The 19,013-nt window shown below is 48.6% G+C and overlaps 1 pseudogene; it reads right to left on the bottom strand.

The window, feature by feature from the left end:
• Window positions 1-19,013, bottom strand: part of LOC123580744 — a 50,243-nt pseudogene that overhangs the window by 24,931 nt on the left and 6,299 nt on the right.

A 19,013-nucleotide genomic window follows, 5' to 3' on the forward strand; every position in this document is an offset into this window, starting at 1 on the left:
TCAAATCTCCAGGGGGAGAATGTCTTTTATTAAACTTGGAAATCACTGATAAAATCACAAAGGAGAGATTAGCGAGTTTGACTAGAGAAAAATGTAAATTTTCTGCCTTAAAAAAAATGAAAAGGGGCAAGTGGGGAGAAGTATTGGCAGCAAATAGGGGAGATAAAAGGTTACTCTCTGTTTTATGTATTTATACTCTGCCTCCTTCCTAAAAAGTTTTGAGGAGGGCATATTAATAAAGAGCTCATACAAATGGAAAGTTTAAAAACAAAGAGGGGCTCCTGGATGGATCAGTCAATTAAACGTCCAATTCTTGATCTCAGCTCAGGTTTGATCTCAGGGTCATGAGTCCAAGCCCCATGTTGAGCTCTGTGCTGGGCATAAAGCCTACTTTAAAAAATAAAATAAGGGGCACCTGGGTGGCTCAGTCGGTTAAATGTCCAACTTCACCTCAGGTCATGATCTCATGGTTCGTGAGTGAGGGACCCATGTGGGGCTCTGTGCTAACAGCTCAGAGCCTGGAGCTTGCTTCACATTTGTGTCTCCCTCTCTCTCTGCGCCTCCCCCACTCACCCTCTGTCTCTCTCTCAAAATAAATAAACATTTTTTTTTAATTACAAAAAAATAGGGGCACCTGGGTGGCTCAGTTCGTTAGGCATCTGACCGGCTCAGGTCATGATCTCGCAGTTCTTGAGTTCAGGCCCCGTGTCGGGCTCTGTGCTGACGGCTCAGAGGCTGGAGCCCGCTTCAGATTCTGTGTCTCCCTCTCTCTCCACCCCACCCCCGCTCATACTATGTCTCTCTCTCTCTCTCTCAAAAATAAGCAATAACGAACAATAAGACAATAAATAAAAAATAAAAAAATAATTTGTTAATTACAAAAAAAGAAAAGAAAGTAGCAGGTAAAAATAAATAAAAAGCAGGATAAATATTGTAATATTCATAATATATCATTCATAGTATGACTATAGCTATGTGAAAAAATACATGCGTGAAAATATGAGAAAGGTAGGTCTGCCCCCAACATGTGCAGACCCCGGGGCAGGGGTAGAGAGACCACATACCAAATGCCTAAATATTAAAGAAATAATTACCAACTATTTATTAATTTAAAACTAATAATTTACATTAATATAAGCTGAATGTAAATATGAGATATTTAAATTATGTTATTTGTGAAACAATAAATTATTAGCTAATTCAAACTAACAAATCATCACATAAAATGTCAAATATCCTCTTACCTTGCGATAAGAATGCATATTGTTTCTAGAACAACCAAGAAGAAAATCACACCATTTAAAAACCAACAAAGAAATTAAAATGGTATGCTAGAAGAGTATCTATTTAACACCAAAGAAGTCAGTAAAGGAGAAACAGAGGAACAAAACAGACATAAGCTAGGTCAAGAACAAATATCGAAATGGTAGATGTAAGGCCAATCGTATCAATAATTACTATTATGGGCTGAATGCTTGTGTCCCCCCAGATCCATATGTTGTAGGCCTCCCCCCCCCCCAAATGTGATGGTATTTGGAAGTGGTGCCTTTGGGAGGTAATTAGATGAAGTCATGAGGGTGGGACCCCCATGATGGGATTAGCGTCTTCATAAGAAGAGAGAGGCCAAATCACTCTCTCTGCCACATGAGGAGGGAGAGAACAGGCAGCCATCTACCAACCAGCACCTTGATCTTGAACTTCCCAGCCTCCGGAACTGTGAGAAATAACTATTGTTTAAGCTGCCCGGAATATGGTGTTCTGTTACAGCAGCCCGAGCTACTAAGACAATTACATTGAATCACAGCAGCATTATTCACAATAGCAACAGACGAGAAATAACTCAGCTAGTGAATGGATAAACAGTAGAATAGTAGTTAGCAATTAAAAAGAAACAAACTACTAATACATGCTATAACATGGATAAACCTCAAAAATATTATGCGAAGTGAAAGAAGCCAAAAGTGAAAGAGTCCATATTGTATGATTTCATTTACATGACATGTCCCAAACAGGTACATCCAGAGGAGCTGGCTGGGGCTGACAGTGTAACAGGAGTGGACCGAAAATGGCCATATGAGGTTTTTTGGGGTTTTTTTTGGGGGGGGGATGGGATGGAAATGTTCGAAATCTAGATTATGACAATGGTTACAGTGATGCGCAACTCTGTAAATTTACTAGAAAATCATTGAACGAAGCATTTAAAATTATACCTCAGCAAAGCAGGTTTTTTTTAATGTGCTAAAATTTAAAAAAAACTGTGCTGCAAATGATACCATCAAGAAAGTGAAAAGGTAACCCACAGAATGGGATAAAATATTTGCAAATCATCAATCTGACAAGGGACCTGTATCCAGAATATATAAACAACTCTTATAATTCAATAAAAGGATAACCCAATATAAAAATGAGCAAAAGAGCAAAATTGACATTTCTCCGAAGAAGATGTGCAAATCTGTCTCTCCCTCTCTCTCTCCCTCTCTCTCTCCCTCTGCCCCTCCCCCCACACACGCGTGCACAGGCACTCTCTCTCCTCTCTCTCTCAAAATAAATAAATAAACTTAAAAGGTGGAGGGGGCTGAAATGGAGAGCAACCAATTAAGAGACTCCAGAAATGGAGTATGCAAAAAGCATAGATAATCTGAATGTACCATTGACACCTCCAACCCACCACGTCCAAGACGGAAGTCAGTCGGCTTCACCTTCCCCACACCACCTCTCTGCCTGTGTCCCTTGTCCTAGTGAATGCCATCTGCACCCCCACGAATCAGCCTGGACTCCTCCCTCTCTCATATCCCCAACAACAGACTTCTCTACAAATCCGGTCCATTTTCCCTCCTAAATGTTTCTGAATGTACTTGTCTTATTCCTCTGCACCACCCTTCTCCTCAGGCCACCATCATCTGTTGCTTGGATGGCTCCTACAGCCTCCAAACTGGCCTCCCTGCCTCTACCTGGTCCCCTTTCAATGCTCCACACAGCAGCCAGAGCCATTCATTTAAGTTACAGCCAACTGGGGACTCCCCACTGACCAACCCTTTTCAGGACATGGTCTCCGGCCTCACATCTTCCTGCCCCAACCCCCAGCCATTCCAAGCTGCTTTTAGTGCACCAAATGCAGCATGACCTCTTTCCTTTCTGGACCTTTGCACATGCTGCTTCCTCTGCTCTCCCCTTTTTCCCTCTTTGTTCCTGCTGTGGGAGCTGGAGAGAAAGTGCTGAGGAGGCTGGGGGACAAGAGAAAGGGGTTGGGAGAGAGCTGGGAGCCTCAGGTGGCAAATGTGCTCCTGTCTGCCCAGCGCTTGCCCTCTCCTGGAATAGCAGCCCCCCCTTTTGTGGAACTGCTCCCCACACTCGGCTGTGTGAGCCAACGGGAGCCACCATCTTACACAGTCCTGCCTCCCTGCCACACTTGTCCACCCTGCTGGCCTCGGCTCTGCATTCCAGCCTGCAGGAAGGGGGGTGGAGGAAGTGTAGGGCATGCAAACTCCTTTTAAAGAAGTAACACAGAAGTTGCACGCATCCCTTTCATTCCATTCCATCAGTAAAAATGTCATCATACTTAGCTGCAGAGTAGAGTCTCTAGTTAGTTGGACTTCTGCCGTTACTAAAAAGTTCCATTCCTAAAAAGAAAAGGGGGATGGTGGCTCACGAGGGATCACAGCTCCAGCCACACACCCCTGAGAGCCACCAGAGTCTGCCTCCAGGGCCTGACTCTATATTTGGGGGTGCTGGAGGCTCACCTGCATGGGGACTGTATCAGGTATAGCAGAAAACCACCCCAAAATCTAGTGGCTCAAAACAACAGCTGTGTTCTTGGCTCAGTAGTGTGTAGGTCAGCAATTTGGCTGGGCTCAGTTGGTGGTTTGTCCACTGGGCTTCCCTGGGGTCATGCATGCAGCTGTACTCACCTGGTGGTTTGATTAGGGCTGGATGATCTAGCATGTTCTCACATATCTAGCAGTCAGCAAGCTTAGGGCTGAGATACTTCAGTTCTCAATGTGGCCTCTTCAGCAACTAGCTCAGGCCCATCCACATCATGATGTCCGCCTTCCAACCATGGCCAAAGAGAGGGCAATCCTCACGCCCAAGTGTGTTTCAAGCCTCTGCTTACATTTGCTAAAGTCCCATTGGCCAAAATAAGTCACATTGCCAAGCTTGGGATTCAAGGGAGGAGAGACAACTTCACCTCTTGATGGGAAGAGCAGTAAAGTGACATTGCTAAGGCACATGGGAAGAATTATTCAAAACATCTCCATGAATGAAGAGTCTTCGGCAGTGACCTCAGACTCCACCCATAGAACAAGGAATGTCTTTCTTGGTTCTTTCAGGCTCTTGTGGGGACACGAGTGGGGGAGCATTCTTGTGGGTTGAATGGTGGACCCCCCACCCCCAAAGATATGTCCATGTCCTGATCCTTGGAATCTGTGGATAGGACCTTATGTGGAAAAAGGGGACTCTGCAGAGAGGTGATTGAGGATCTTGAGGTGAAATCATCCCGGATTATTCAGGTGGGCCTAAATCCAATAACAAGTGTTCTTATGAGAAACGTACGGAGAAGACAGAGAGGAAACCCATGTGAAGATGGAGACAAGGATTGGAATTATGCAGCCACAAACCAAAGATCACCTGGAGCCACCCAAAGCTAGGAGACACGGGGAAAGATTCTCGCCTTGAGCCTCTGGAGGGAACGTGGCCCTGACACCACCTTAATTTCAGACGTCTAGCCTCCAAAACTGTGAGAGAATAAATTTGTTATTTTAGGCCACCAAGTCTGTGGTAATTTGTTACAACAGCTCTAGGAAATGAAAATAGGCTCATTGCTAAAAACACAGCCACCTGGGAGCAGAAGCCTGTGCAAGGCAATTTCTCTGAGAAGGCCACGCCTCCTTCCCCTACCAGTAAGCAGACCCTCTGCTCTTTCCCTCCAAGGCCTGAGGCGTGCAAGGCAAGAGGGCCTGCACCCCAGTGTGCTACCCCTCCATACTCACACCCTGAGGCTTTCGATCCTGGGAAGTGTTGTGTTTGGTTGTCTGTGTCTGAGGCAGCAGAGACCCGAGCATCCTTTCAGAGGCCTGGGGAAGGATCCAGAGGAGGCCTGAAGAGTCCCATCCTTCATGCCAAGCACACCAGTCTTCTACTCACACAAACCAGAGTCGTGACAGGTTAGGACTCAAAGGACATTTGCATTTAGCCCTTCACTTTGCAATGAAGAGGCAGAAGGCAGAGGGAGGAGTGACTTCCCAGCGCCCCCCACAGGTGCCTGCTCACAATATCCAGTCCAGTCCTCTCCCCACTCCGTGGTGTGCCCTGGGCAGAGACAAGTATTTTATTCAGCTGCCTTTATTCCCGTCTCAACACATTGTAAGACTGCTCTGCTACTTCTCAGTTCCCATGCCCTTTCCCTTCTTCCCGGGACACAGTGGCTTATGAACCCCTTGTTCCTGCCAAGAGCAGCCAAGAAAGTGGGACTGGCCGCTCGAGGGGCACTGGTCCTCTGGCCTGGCAGGACCATCGCACCTTGCCTGCCTCTGCAAGGCCTCTGCCTCCAGCAGGACACCCAGGGTCTTTAGCTCCCCCTGCCCCTTGCCGTGTGGTCCTAAGTTAGATGTGGGCAGCAAAACCAGAAGCCACAGGCAATAAAAAGCAATCCATTTGAATATGGTCATTCTATAAGAGCTAGGAAGAAAAAAGTTTAAATTACCTGATTTTTATTAAGAATGGGAACAAATGTGGAGCACCTGGGTGGCTCAGTTGGTTAAGCATCTGACTCTTGATTTTGGCTCAGGTCATGATCTCACGGTTGGTGGGTTCAAACCCCACATCAGACTCTGTGCTGACAGTGCGGAGCCTGCTTGGGATTCTTTCTCTCTGCTCCTCCCTTGCTCACACTCTCACACTCTCTCTCTCAAAAATAAATAAATAACCTTAAAAAAAAAAAAAGAATGGGAACAAATGTTAAGTATAATCTTTTAAGACAAATTACAGTTGATATTTTGGATAAATTATGAATACTGCCTTTTACTGGACACTTTCCTATGTCCAGCCTGAGGTTTTACACATATTATACTGTTTAATCTTACCAACAATGCCGTGGTTAGGTTATGGTTAGCCCTGCCCCGTTTTGTAGACTAGAAGCCTGAGGCTCAGCGTTCAAAGCTGCCTGACCCCCAAGCCATTCTCTTTCTGCCTTATCACCTGGCTCCTCCCTGACTAGAAAGGAGGAAGAGAGAACAAGGGGGAACGAGAAAAGCAGCGGAGGAGGACAGAAGAGACCAAGGAAGAAGTGGGGAGAGACACGCGTGCAGGTAGAAAGTGGGGGAAAGGAGGGAACCTGCACGGGTGATGCAAAGTTGGAGAAACTCTCCTCTCCATCGCCTCTACGCAGACCGTGTGCTGCAGAATGTGACCCCCGCCCGTGGCCACACCACTTAGCTGGCTAACCACTGTTCACAGCTCTTCAACAACTCCTTATTCTCCAGCCTTCTGAGACTCCGCTGTGAATGGAAAAAGCCACAAAACTCCACTGGGTAAAGAACTCTATGGGCTGCCGCATCCATGCTCAGAATAATGTTACACTGGAAAACAGATCAAACCAAGCAGAGGGGCAGCTCCAGCCCTGGGCTAATGCTCATGGGATCGCGTTTGCCCTTGTGCCACAAGGCACTGGTGAAGGCTGTCTTGGACCCTCTTTTGCCTCTCCTTCCAGACTCTTCCCTAAGCACCCTCAATCCCACCCTGGTATCCTACACTTCCAGCTACTTCTGGGATAATGACAGGCTCAATACCCCCCTACCCTCCCGGCTCTGTGTCTTGTGAGAAAGCATCTAGATTGATGAAGCAGGGCAGGGGCACGTCCCACTCTGGGTACACGTAAGGCCAGGCGGACTGGGAAGACCAAAGGGGGCATGTGACAACTGGTCCACATCTCATGCTATCTGAGATTTCCAGAGCATAGGCTGGGCCCTCACAGGTCCTGTAAGCCAATCCCTTCATTTAATCGAGGAAACTGAGGGTCAGAGAGATGAGGGCAGGAGCCCAAGGCCCCGCTGTCTGCACACTTGCCCAGAGCCCAGCACCCAGCCCTCCCCTCTGGCAGCTGTGCTCTCCCCCAGCCCCTGGCGCCCAGTGAGCCAGCGGGAGCCTCACATGTGATTATAATTACCGTGGGCTTGGCCTGAGCCCAGCCATACCGTGCACACATCCAGGCCTGGTTGCTGGCCAAGTTTCCATCTGGGTAGAAAAATGAAAAGGTTCAAGGGATGCATGTTAATCCCAAACACCCAAGCAGGAAGGACTGGGGAGAGGGGGAGAGGGCTGGCCAGAATCTCTCAGGAGAATGTCAGCCCACCAAGAGCTCCTGAGACAAGCCCAGGAGGCAGAACGCTGCCCCTGCCCCACCCTCTGCCCTTCCGCCCACCAGCTGAGACTAGGCTGTGTGCCCACTAGGGGGCCAGGATTGACCGCTTGTTGGGCATCGTGGTTCAAGAGCCGTCTCAGGATCGCTTGTGGTTATAAATCCTGCTGGCCCCCCGGGCCCAAGATGGAACTCAGCTGGCAAGGTGCGGCCGGTGGTCCCCCTGCTCATATGGCTCCTTCCTTGTACTAAGCATTTCCCCCATCCTTTCCTTCAGTATCACCATCCCCTACCACAGATGGGAAAACTGAGGCACAGAAATGAAGGGGCTGGCCTGAGGCCAGGTAGCCATTGAGGAGCCAAGATGAGTAGAATATAAGCCCCTGGCAGCCCATCTGGCCGACAGCATCCCTCCTGATGCTCTTAAGCTGCGAGGTCAGCCTGGGTTGTCTCTAGGACTCCCCTGCTTTCTCCTGGAGCCTACCACCATGCCTAGCGCCTGAAGATTTATTTCATGAGCTGTCTAGCTTCATCTGCTCCACATCTGCTGCATGGCCCTGGTGGGGTCCCAAATTCTGTCTGGTTGACATCTTGTGCCTCTCTAAAGTTGACATCCCATGCCCTCAAGGCTTCTAGATTAATATTTCCCCACTCCTTCCACCCTCAAGATAAAGGTCCCTTCTTTTCTCCCAGGTCTGAAGCAATCCTGAGCTAACACTCCCCTCCCAGCTTGCTTCAACTCCCAGGAAGTATCATCTGCAATCTGTGCTTTGTTCAGGCCTCAGCGAAGGCAAGACATTTGGATTTTTGAACTATGATATAGGTACAACTATCCTTTGGGGGCTTATAATAGGTTAAATAGATATTAAGAGAGCTACCACTCTCTGTCTTGGGAGCAAAAGCATTAATATTTAGCTGCAATTTTACTAACACCCACATGATGTGCTAAAAACCCTATGAAGGACAGCAGCCATCAATTAAATATCAACTGTCAGGTGGGAAAGAGCTGTGGCTCCCAAAGGGAACAATGGGCTTTTTGATATGATTCCTCAGAAAATGAGGTCTTCCTCAGATGCATGTGCTTATTTACACCAGCTTCTAGACTGGCTGAGGACAGTCCAGGGCCTGCAGCCAGGCATCTGAGCAAAGAGGCAAGCTCCAGAGTGCATTTTCTTGCCGACTTGGGGATTTACGGGCTTCCTGGACAGGCCAAGCAGCCTCGATTTCAAGGCCAGCAGCTGGGCCAGGAGGTTGGCCAAGGTTTTTTCAGAGGCTTTGCAAGCAGTTGGGCCCTTGGGGAAAATGGCTTTGAAACACTGAGCTGTTATCTGGTCTCCCATCTCCTCTAGAGTCAAAGCCACAACAGGGGCATTTTCCTCACTGAGGCAGGGGCAGGAGTCATGGGGGAGAGATGGGGAGGCAGAATGAGGAAATGAAGCATTATTCTCAAAAGGTCACTTCATTATTTTTTCTACTTTCAAAAGGCCCCAATGATCACTTTGTGTTTAAGCCAATGTTGCTTTTTCAAAGAAATGAAGAAAGGAAAAGATGTTTTTCCAGGTCTAATTATAAAAATCATAAGGCTGGAAAGATCTGGAGAAAACATCTGTCTCCTGGTTCTGCCTCCACTAGGTACACACCAAAGCCCATGGGCAGGGGTTGGTCTATGAATAACCTGCCCTGGGAAGCTCTATCAGCAGTCCTGGAGCCCCCAGTCTCAAGCTGCCCCCCTACCCCAAGTCTGTCCACATCCCCATTGCTGGGATTAAAGTTCATTTCTTCTTTTCAGTCTTCATGGAAAAATGGCCAAGACACCAGAAGAGCTAGTGACTGGGTCCTTATGAAGGAAAGCAGGTTGGGGGTCTCTGTCACCGCAGGGCACTGAGTCCTTAAAAAGCCTACACTGCCAGTGTGAAAGGGCAAGCCCCAGAGCCAGGGCTGCCCCCCTCCAGGCCTCCCTGTCCCCCTGCCCAGCAGGACTGGTCTGCACATCACCACTGGAAGGCCTTCTTCCTAAGCAGATGGGGTCAGTCTTCTGGTCTTGAGCTGACCAAGAAAAATGGAGTGGGTGTCCCTGGATTTTCTGTTTAAAAAGTGCCAGTGGGGGGGGAAGTTGGGGTCTAGAGAAATCATCTCATTCCTTCCCCCATCTATCAAAACTACAAATCTCAACTTTCCCAAGGTGAGGTAGAGGTGGGCTGGTGGGGCCAGGGAGCGGACATCTGGCAGGAGTGATTGGTCTCTGGCGGCCCCTCCAGCTCTGACAAGCTCTGGGCACTGAAGCCAGGCCCCAGAGGACCCCCATCACCCCGTAGCAAATCTCTCCTTGTTCTCACAGCAGCTCACAGCCCTGGCCACGCAGGATGACATTTTTTAAACACTGAAAATAGAGATAAGAAGCAGGCAGGGAGGAGAGGCCAGAGAGCTGGAGCTGGGCCCAGGGAGGGAAGCAGCCTCCCTGCCGAGAGAGGCAGACCCCGCCGGAGACTGGACATGATGGGCAAGGGTTTGCCAGCTCTCAGCCTCACTTTGATATGGTGCCGAGTCTGGGCCCTTCACCCAGCCAGTTGTTCACTGGTCAGAATCCGTGCTCCCCTGAGCACTACCCACAGGCCCAGAGAGCTCCCATAGAGCTGCCCAGAATTGGGATGGGAGAGCTAATCCAATCCCCCAGTGCTTAGAAAAGGTCGGGCACATGGCCTGATGGCACTCAGTAAATATCTGTGGAAAGAATAACTTGCTGTATTACTGCTCCTGGGTGAGCCCGTATTTGAGTTGTGACAAATTCCCCAGGGATGGGATCTCGGAGGCAGAAAGGGCAACGGGGAGTCCCTCAAAGCAAACATGGAAAGGTTTGGTTAGGTGCAGGTGGCCTGCATGGCAAAAATTGGATGACTTGAGCTCTTGACTTGTCTGGGGAGTTTCTAGCGAAGCCATTCAACAATAACAAGAAAAATAATAATGGGTACTCCAGTGTGCAGAGGATGGAGAGAGTCTCTTCTGACAGAAGCTCCAGAAAGTAGTTTCAAGGTCACCTCTGGGATCCCTCGGAAACCTTAAGAATAACCAGAACAGTCCAGCCTGTCTCCCTGTAACTCAACTAAAAGTGTGACTGTTTAGGGGTTCAGGGTCAGACCCTCTTTGAATCCCTGCCCTTTGAACTCCCACCTCTAAAGACAATCCCACAGCTGCCAGCAGGATCGCACGCTTGGAGAGAGATCTTCATAACTCACGCATTCCATGGACGATCCTTGGCTCTCCTCTCAGCCTGAACAAACAGAGTGAAATACAGCATCCGGCCGCTACCCAGTTCAGCCTCACTGCTATCTGGGGGCAGAAACCTTGAGAGGAATCCCAGCTCCAGCCAAGGAAAACATGAGTCTGGGCTGGCTAAGCCAGGTGGTTTTTTCCCCCCACCTTCCATTCCCTTGCCCCCCACTCTCTGGAGCCAATGAGTTGTTTGGGTAACCCCAAGACCCTACTCCTATATTGCCTGCAGCCAGCATGGGCTTCTTTCTGTGTCTCTGTATCTTCATGTGGCCTGATTAGACTGAGGGCCCTCCCTAATCCAGTAAAATCTCATTTTAACTTAACTAATTACATCTACAAAACCCTATTTCCAAATAAGATCACATTTTGAGGTTCCAGGTGGACAAGAATTTTAGGGGGACACTACCCAGCCCAGCACAGCAATGTTGAATTCAACTTTATCTGGTCATGACCCCTTACCCATCGGATTTTGGCTTCCAAGATTCTGTGGCTGTTATCTGTTCTTCCATTATCTTTGTCCCTATATTTTCATTTTGGAGATGCTTGAGGCATCGGACCCAAGGCAAAAAGAAACCAGAGAGATTAATTTTAATGACAGTTTCTTTAATCCAATATATCCAAAATATTATTTCATCATGTAATGAGTATAGAAAGTTATTATTATTTTTTAAAAAGATTTTATTCTTAAGTAATCTCAGTACCCAATGTGGGGCTCGAACTCATGACCCTGAGATCAAGAGTCGCATGCTCTACTGACTGAGCCAGCCAGGTGCCCCTAGAAAATTATTAGTGAGACATTTTACCTTCCTTTTTCATGCTAAGTCTTCAAAATCCCCTATGTCTTTGACCCTTAGGGTACTTGAGGCTAGTGGGTATCTTATTGAACAGCACAGCTTAGGAAGTCAGAAGAGAAAGGGGTGAGGCCTGTGACAGTGCTGGGAACACTCCTGGGGAGGTGAGTGGGTTCTGGGAGGTGGCGTTTACTGATGACTTCCCCGCCTTCCTGACGATCTGTCAGGTGATGGAAGCAGCAGCCACTTGGGGCAAGCTCACAGGACTGTTCTATCAAACCCAGAGGGGGATCTGTTCATTCACAAGGAAAATGATCTATATCTGGTTGCTCTCTCATCTGTGCGTGTGGTCCCACCCCTTCCCCATGGCACACTTCTTGGAGAGCCAGCCCTGGGGAGCCTGGACTCAGAACCAGGAACAGTTCTCACTGAGTATAGACTAAAAACCTCAGCAGCACAGTGTGAGACATCTGCCCCTCCCCTCCCCCACGGCAGGCATGCCCGTCACTGGGAGGAGGCAGCCAGCCCCCCTCTCCTTCTCTGAGGCAGTGGAGCCGACTGTGGCCACATTCTGGGGCCTGGCTCTTTTCTTCACCTACACTGCGGGCCTGACCCCTTCAGATGGACATCCTTCCCTTTATACCCAAATCGGACTTACTGGCGTGGGCCCATTCTCTCTTGTTAGGACAACTTTGCCTCTGTCTGCTCCATGCCCATGTGTCAGTTTTTTGGTCAAACTCTCAAAGAGCAATTTGGTTCCCCAAGGAATGGGGTCCCTCACTTTCTTCTCTTGAAGTGCCCACAATTCTTCTTTCTCCTGGATCCTGTTCCACCGCCTCTGTGTTTTTCTGAGAGAACCAGGAATACAGGACCCAGACCCAGAACTGGGCCCAGACATGTCTTCTCCACCTTTTGGGCTCTCAGGCCTGCACTTAGTAGGGGCGCAGCCCCCACCCAGGATGAGCAGAACAGGGGCATCCCACCCACACTGCCCTGCCTGTCCTGGGGACCAGAGACAGCCATGTGGCTGGATGATGGAATCTGCCAGACTGCCCTCTGGAGCAAAAAAGTCACTTTTATGAAGGGGTAAAATTTGGATGGAAAAGGAAGTAGAGGGGATGGAGAACAAGAATAGGGGATGAGGAATCTCTCAAGTTAATTCAGAGTTACCACCAGTGTCTTTTTATTTTTTAATTTTTTTTAATGTTTTTATTTTTGAGACAGAGAGAGACAGAGAGCAAGCGGGGTAGGGGCAGAGAGAGAGGGAGACACAGAATCCGAAGCAGGCTCCAGGCTCCGAGCTGTCAGCACAGAGCCAGACGCGGGGCCCGAACTCACAGACCGTGAGATCACGACCTGAGCTGAAGTCGGACGCTCAAGTGACTGAGCCACCCAGGCGCCCCACCACCAGTGTCTTAAAGCTACAAATGACAAGGCTCTCTTGCTCTCTCTCTCTCTTTGTCTCTGTCTCTGTCTGTCTCTGTCTCTCTCTCTCTCACACACAGACACACACATCTTGAGAGCCTTTCAATTTTTTTCTGCTATGCACGGACTTCACAAAAAGTGACTCAACCTTACATAAGAATCTGAGGGGGCCCAGGAGCACAATGACTCACTGCCTCGAAATTTCCAATGGGTTACACACGTCTTCTTAGATGATTTTTAAAATTTTATCTTTAATGACTGTCAAAAAATTTTTTTTGGTTTGGAGGCAGACTGGGGTGGGGATCCTGGCTCTGGGCAGGAAAGAATAGTTATGATGGACAGAAGGAGACAGGCGCAAAGGACAAGGCCCTCTCAGTGTCAGGTCCCGGGAGGTTCCAGTGAGAATCGGGAACTCTCCTCTCAGGACCTTGGGGCATTTCAAGAAATTCAGTGTTACAGTAACCCTAGCAAGAGGCAGGCTCCGGGACTGCAGACAACACTTTGATTTGGGGAGGCTCTCCCAGACTTCAAGGTCACTGCTGCCTAAAAAGCCGCAGAATGCTGCAGGGCAGTGGTTCCCAGCTCCGGTCATACACTAGAATCCCCTGGGGAGTTTTAAAAAATCCTGATGCCCAAGTCACACCCCAGACCAACTAAATCAGAACCTCTGGAGATGGGGCCCACATGTCAGTACTTTTTTAGGTTTCTCAGGTGATTCCAAAGTGCAGCCAATGAGGAGACCCTGCTGGTTGGAGGGTCTGGGGCCATTTTACACCAGGCAGATAATTCGTCATTGATGCCTCCCTAACTCTCAGAGGGTTATTAGCCATTGCCTCGAATTCTGGGTTCAAGGGTCTCCAGGGAGCCTGAGAGTTTCCTCTGTTCAGTCAGGTTGCAAAGAGTCCAAAAGCAAGCAAGTCCCTGAAGGGGAGGTTGGTGGCTCCAAAGAGCTGATGGGTGGGTCAGGATTTGGGAGGCAATGAGCCTGTCAGAAGACAGGGCATCAAACTCTCCCACTGGCAGCCCCTGGGGAAGCTCAGATGCCCCCACACCAAGCCTCTCTCCCATCCCATCACAGGCTGGGGGTCCAAGGCCTGCAGTTGCCCCTCTGCCAGGTCAATCCAGCCTGAACCACTGATGACTCCCTCAGCCACAGGAGAAAGTCACAGCCTGATGCCAGCACTTAAAGTCACGCCCAACCTTCCCCCAGCCTTTCCCTCCATCTCCATGATGCACACACACCCTGCCCCACCAGTCTGCCCCCCTCCCAGCTAAATGCCCTGCCCAATCCTACCCCCAGACTTAAGCTCACACCCAAACATCCCATGGCCCACAAGATATACAAGGTCTTCACACCGCCAGGGCATGCATATGCTCTGGGTAGGAAAACCCCTTGTCATCCCACAGCTCAGCGGGTATCCATTGACCTGCACCTGTGCAGACGCAGACAGCAGGTGCTTGGCCCTGAGATGGGTGACAGGACAGAAAGCACCGTGGCCACTTTTGTCCCACCAGCCTTGTCCACAGATTCCTAGAACCCGCCATTCTACATGTGGCCATTTGACATGTGGCACCGCCATACCATCACCCGCCTCACCTCCGCAGGCACAATGTGCCCTTCTCACTTTGTGTCAGACTTAGCCTCCCCTCCAAGAGCAAGAAAGGTGGTTGATCTCTCTGGGTCCCTCCTTCTCTGCATTCAGTTACATACTGGATGTCTGAAGGCATGGCATTTCACCTTTCTGAGCCTCCTTTTCTTCACTCTTAAAATGGGATGCTAAAAGCACTAGCCACATAGATTTGTGGGAGGACTAAAAGAGGTGATACAGGTGAAGAGTGCAATGCCTGGTACCTGGTAAGCTCTCTCAGTAAACGCTGCCATGATCACGGTGTGATCATGTATTTGCAAGCTCAACCTGATTCCACGCTGGACTGTAAACACCGAGGGCAAGGACCTTATCCGTGTACACGCTGGATGCCTAGCAGGTGCTGACACCAGCAGGGATTCAATGAATACTAGTTAAATGAATAAGGCAGGAACTATTATCACTTTTGTTGTTGCTATTGTCCTCGTTATCAGTATTGTTTTCACTTTTGCCATCAATATTATTATTCTTATGGGGTTCTTTCTCTTTTTTTTTTTTTAATGCTTATTTATTTTTGAGAGAGAGAGACAGAGCCTGAGCAGGGTAGGGGCAGAGAGAGACAGAGTCACAGAATCTGAAGCAGGCTCCAGGCTCTGAGCTGTCAGCACAGAGCCTGACGTGGGTCTCAAACTCGCCGCAGATCATGACCTGAGCTGAAGTCGGACATTTAACACACTGAGCCACCCAGGCACTTATGGGGTTCTTTCAATACCGCTACCAGTTCTGAGGATACTGCACTCCTGTCCCTGCCCTCTCCATAAGCCACGTGGTCCTGGCCCTCTGTATGATCCCAGCTGCCTGACAGCATCTTCCTTCTGACTTCTGATTTCTTGGCAACCCTCCGCTTTGGCACGCTGCTGTCCTGTCTCTCACTGTGGAGCATGAACCAGGGACAGCTGCATATCCCCACGACTCTCCGCATCCAAGTGGACAACTTCACAAAGAACCCCAGATGCACACAGTCCCTTGGAGGAGGAGCCCCAGGAGGTAACTTAAAAGCTTGTCCCCTAGAACCTTCTAGCACTGTTGGTGGGAATGCAAACTGGTGCAGTTGCTCTGGAAAACAGTGTGGAGGTTTCTCAAAAAATTAAAACGACTCAGCAATAGCAGTACTAGGTATTTATCCAAAGGATACAGGAGTGCTGATTCACAGGGGCACATGCACCCCAATGTTTATAGCAGCACTATCAACAATAGCCAAAGTATGGAAACAGCCCAAATGTCCATCAACTGATGAATGGATAAAGATGTGATACACACACACACACACACACACACACACACACACACACAATGGAATACTACTTGGAGATGAAAAAGAATGAAATCTTGCCATTTGCAACAACATGAATGGAACTGGAGGGTACTATGGAGGTATTATGCTCAGCAAAATAAATCAGTTAGAAAAAGACAGATATCATATGTTTTCACTCATGTGGAATTTGAGAAAATTAACAGAAGACCATAGGGGAAGGGAAGGAAAAATAAGTTACAGAGAGGGGCACAAACCATAAGAGACTCTTAAATACAAAGAACAAACTGAGGGTTGATGGGGGTGGGGAGTTGGGGGGAGGATAAATGGGTGATGGGCATTGAGGAGGGTACTTGTTGGGAGGAGCACTGGGTGTGGTATGTAAATGAAGAATCACCTACCCCCGAAGCCAAGACTACACTATATACACTGTATGTTAGCTAACTTGACAATAAACTATTAAAAAAAAAAAAAAAGCTTGTCCCCTAGCACCCACTGCTGGCAGCTTTTCCATTCAAGGCTGAACTGACATTGCAGTGGGAAGCTGGCTGAGAAGGGCCAGCTTTGTGCTCTGCCCAGCTGGGTCTGGCTGGAAATGCAGAAGTGGGCGCCCAGACCAGCCACACAATGACCTTGTTGACCCCTGTTTTCACATGGCAGATCTTGCCTGCTCCCCTTCCTTTTCCCTCCATCTTTCTGGGACAGTTTTGTCCCTCTTGGCAAGCAGACAACACCTCCCTTGCTGCAGGTCCAGGCCAGGCTTCGTCGAGAACTCAGTGGTTCCTGGGTCTGCACTCTCTCTCTCTCTCTCCCCTGGGCTCCAGTGCTGATCTTGGAGGGGGGCTGGACTGCCGTAGGACATGGTGGGAGGCAGGTAAGGTCACAGTTGATGGATTCTCGTGACCATGCAGTGTCCTGTTTGGCACCTAGGAAAACCATCTCAGGCAAGACGAAATGGCCCTACGGGGTACCTGGGTGGCTCAGTCAGTTAAGCGTCAGACTCTTGATTTGGGCTCAGGTCACAATCTCACGTTTGGTGGGTTCGAGCCTTGCATCAAGCCCCGTGCTGACAGTGCGGAGCCTGCTTGGGATTCTCTCTCCCCTCTGACCCGCCTCTGTTCACACACTCTCTCTCTCTCAAAATAAGCAAACTTAAAAAAATTAAAAAAAAAAAAAACTTTAAAGACTAACTGGCACTAAAATGGCAGCGTTAGGACCACGCACTTCACAGGCCTTTTTCTAAAGAGACTGGAAAGGTGGGCCTGAGCCCAGGTATCTGCCCTCCAGCTGTCCCTGTGCTGCCTAAAGACGAGAATGCCAGGTTACTCAGTAAGTGGGAAATCTAAGAACAGAGCCGCCATCCCCTAGCTCAGAATCCAGACTTCAAAAAGAGTAGTTAGGAACAGTTGAGGAAAAGACTGGGATTTTTCTACATTGATTTTTCTTCAAAAGATTCACAGCATCCCAAATACCCCTAATTCCTTCTTTATGTTTGTAGTTGTGATAATGCAGCCTGTCACTCCAGACCTTACTAAAAACCCTCCTTGACCTAATTTGTCCTTTCCTTCAGGGTTACTCTATGTGCCCCAAGACTGCCACTGGTTGGCCAGACCGAGGGGTGTCCTCATGGACCCAGAATCCCAGTTAGCTCTCACATTTGTATCAGCAATTGTCACAGGATTATAAAACTGACTGTCTTTGATAATTCTCCCTTTTCTTTTTATTCAGAAGAGCCTTGCAGGCAGTGTTTCTTTGGGCAATGTTTCCTAAAGTCTGTTCCATAAACCTCAAGTTTTGTGAGATGTTAAATGGTGTTATGTAAAAAAAAAAAAAAAAAAAAAAAAAAGTCTAACAACTTTGGGAAACATTGGCTTTTAAAAATGAATGTGTTTTTTATTGCCTGATTCTGCGACTTTACTAAAATGCATTAGAGGTGGAAAGAGCGTTTTCCAAACTTTCTTAACCACTCCACATTCTTCTTTTCTTGGAGGAGGCCATGTGACTGGTGTTCCATGGCCCAGACTTTGGGAAATGCTGCATTTGTTAGGCTCAACATAAAAAGCAAGTGTTCTCATTGGCTTGTTACACAGGCGGTGGGATTGTAAATAGAAAGGTCTGTAGAGCAAGTAGCAGCTATTAAAATATTTGGTGACAAAGCTTTTCTTGTCATAGTTCCTTCAACATAGGCTCTACACTCAACAGGCTGGCCAACTGTTCCCTTTCAGATGAGCTCCAAGATCTATAGAGAGCTTTTCTGGGTCTGGGGGGTGAGTCCCTCTCAATGGTAGTCCTGAGAGCCCTAAACCCAGGATAAGCACCACCAACAACCACCAGCTCAAGATAACTCAGGGCAAGTCAAAGCTTTCTGTGTGGCAAGGTGAGGAAAACACGGTCCACAGACAACTTGCACATCCCTGAGATCAGGGAAATGAAGAAGGAAGGAATTGGATCTGCAGATTTGTTTAATGAAGTATAAATGCCATAAATATACAACAATAGGGGAATGATCAGGTAAATGGAGGCCTGCTGCCTCTTCGGAATGGCATAAGTGTGCTTTGATATCAGGTGGAAAGAGGAGATAACACAGGAGGGGAAACTGTGAGTTTCCAAATGGCAGCAGTATCTTCCGGAAGCACCTAGAGTTGGCCCAGTACCAGGAAGCCTCTTTGGGTGGGAAATGTGAAACCCCCCCAGGGATCAGCCTGGATGGGCTGAAAGTGTGGAGGGGGGCCCTCTGAATTGGATAATACAAAAGAAATAACAGTAATTTGAGAGTTGGGGCTGGCAGCTGGAGGAAAGAGAGGAACTACCAAGTAGAACATTCAATGCATAGCTGTGTGAAGGAAGGGCTGGGAGGAGGATTCCTCAGGGCAGGGAAGTCTTAGAGGGTGTAACATTCTGTTTGAGGCATTTGCTGTATTGTCACATGAGGTCATCTCCCTCTCTACCCTCTACTAGGTGACCAAAGCAGCATATTCCAACGTCAAAGAAAGATGGTAAACAGGAGAGCTGAACCAGTGTGGCTCCCACAACACCCCCAGAAATCCTCAGAGCTGCCGGGTGCAGCCACCATGCCTGGTATAACCAGCAGGGGCGCAGCAGGAGACAGATGGCATGCTCAATGTGGATAATGGGAGAGAGTGGAAGAAAAGGATTATTTACAAAGGTGTGGGCAGGGTGTGGATGTGTGGACACCCCAAGGGCTGGTAACAGCCCAGTGCTATTACCTCCCCTAGGCCTGAGGGGAAGCAGAGAGAACCGGCCGTGGGCTGCCT

Source organism: Leopardus geoffroyi, chromosome A3 (assembly GCF_018350155.1).
Source record: "Leopardus geoffroyi isolate Oge1 chromosome A3, O.geoffroyi_Oge1_pat1.0, whole genome shotgun sequence".
Classification (NCBI taxonomy): Eukaryota; Metazoa; Chordata; class Mammalia; order Carnivora; family Felidae; genus Leopardus; species Leopardus geoffroyi.